Here is a 1998-nt window from a genome sequence, read left to right as displayed (position 1 = left end):
GGGCGGAGCACGTCCTGTGACCCGAGGTCAGCCGGGTGCGGGACGCGAACCCCGGGCGCTGAGGTGGGCTCCCCCAAAGCGCTGGTGCTGGTCGTACCGCCGAGTCAGAACGCGCTCTAATCTGCAGGGGACAGCGCCCCCCCCCCCCCTCCGAAGGCTGTAATCTGGTCCTTCCAGGCGCACCTGCACCTCCCCAAAGCGCGCCTGCTGTCTCCAAGTTCACCCCTTACTTCTGGTCGTAGGAATTTGCCAACCGAGCCGGCCTCGGGGAGACACGGTGTAGCGTCTGCAGCCGCATTAATTTCGTAGCTGTGGTCACGATTAAAAGTCGGGAGAGTTTAAAGAACAAGGAGGTTTACTTTGCTGTAATTAGTACCTTAGCGCCTTCTAATTTAATGAAGATCCGTGGTGTGACCGGGGGTTGAACGGGAGAGCGGTCGAGGCAGTTAGCATCCCAGTGCCGCCTGCTTGCTCAGGGCTCCACCCCAGGCCCGCCCGCCTCACGGGTCAGCTTCCTGACCACGGATTAGAGACGGAAGTTGGGGTCAGCTGGGGGGCCAGACTCCCTGTGGTAAAAGGGCAGAGCAGAGTCCAGGTCACTTGTGGACCCCACCGCCCGCTTGGCCCTGTCGTCACTGCCTTACCTTGCTTCTCTGCCCAACGCCAGAAGTGGGTTTATAGCAGAGAGCCGCCCGAGAGCGGGCCACGCGTCCCCCGACGCCACAACCAGCCACGGTCGCCCAGCACTCAGCTCAGACAGCTGGACAGACCCCTCTTTGCCAGCTCCTGCCCTAGGCCCTCAGAACAGCCTTGGAAGGTGTTTACTTCCACGTTTTATCAGCTCTTAAGACATCATTAGTGCTACCCGCGCTGTTGTCTTCTGAACCACTAAAAAGAAAACAACTTGCCACTATTAAGTTCTGACACTGCCGGTTATAAGAAGCATCCTGTTCTTAAATGTGTTGAAGTGAGAGAGAAAATGTGTTCTAGCAGCAGTGCAATGCAGGATTCCCATTTTAAGTTGCACTGAGGCTCAGAAAACGTAAGGAACCTGCCCAAGGTCACACAGCCCCTGGTGGGGTCAGGATGTGAACCCAGGTGAGTTGTCTTACCAATGCACCCAAGGAAACGTTATCGCCTTCGTATGAGTGGCCTTGGCAGAATTCCTGGTCACAGTCCCCGGGACGCCAGGTATAACGGGGTCTGCCCACAGGATGCTCCGCAGCCGTTTGCAACTGGGGAGAGCTGACATGTAGTACCGCCTGAGCCACTTAGCGTCAGGTCACCCACACTGCCTTCTCTGCAAAGAAGGCCTCTGCCAGGAATGCCAGCGGGGCCAGGAAGGACAGCACAGTGTCCGTGCATGTGTCAGGGCCACCCACCCGCAGCTGAGCCAAGGTCTGCACCCTCTCGCCCTCTCTAGCTGGCTCACGTAAATCTCCCTCCGAGGGCGACAGCTTTGTGCCTTGTTGGCAGCTGCTCCCTGACTGTTCTGGCCGATTGCTGTGCAAGAGCCGAATGTCTGTGGGGACAGCACCACCGTCCTGGGCGGACGGTGTTGGCGTGCGAGCGTGACCTGATTCCTCCTGGGTTTCTGACCGCCTCACGCTCAGGCGTCCGTTTTCGAAAACCACACGGAGTTAGCCGTCCCCCGGCTGCCGGTGTGGGTTCCTGAGGAGCAGGGGCTGTGTGCCCCCGGGCCCCAGGGCTGTGCTTCCGCAGCCGCTCTCCCTGTGGTCACAAGGCCGGTGCCCTAATTGTGCACCGCGCTCTGCAGCGAAGGGGGAGGCCGCAGCCCAGTGTTTTGCTGAGGTCACGGGGCCGCCTCTCCACGGATTATAGAAACATCACAATGGCCCTTTGCTCACCACATTCTGGAGACTTGGCGAGTATTCCTGGTGACTGGAGTGGCAGCAGACAAGATGGGCTGGGCCGCATTCCACACTGAGGGGACTCTGCTACCCGGAGTTTGTTTGCATGCGGTCATTCTCGGGGGGG

General features: G+C 59.3%; 1 long non-coding RNA gene across 1 annotated transcript in view; it reads left to right on the top strand.

Moving 5' to 3' along the window:
• The first annotated feature begins 1666 nt into the window (after nucleotides 1–1666).
• Nucleotides 1667–1998, top strand: part of LOC121025604 (uncharacterized) — a 955-nt gene continuing 623 nt past the window's right edge. The window contains exon 1 of the long non-coding RNA XR_005788107.1: nucleotides 1667–1967. This is a non-coding gene — a long non-coding RNA (uncharacterized LOC121025604). The remainder of the gene's footprint in view (nucleotides 1968–1998) is intronic.

This window comes from Herpailurus yagouaroundi, unplaced genomic scaffold (genome assembly GCF_014898765.1).
Source record: "Herpailurus yagouaroundi ecotype Mexico unplaced genomic scaffold, PumYag 67687, whole genome shotgun sequence".
Lineage (NCBI taxonomy): Eukaryota > Metazoa > Chordata > Mammalia > Carnivora > Felidae > Herpailurus > Herpailurus yagouaroundi.
The sequence above is the reverse complement of the archived record's forward strand: the minus strand, read 5'-3'. Positions and strand labels throughout refer to the sequence as shown.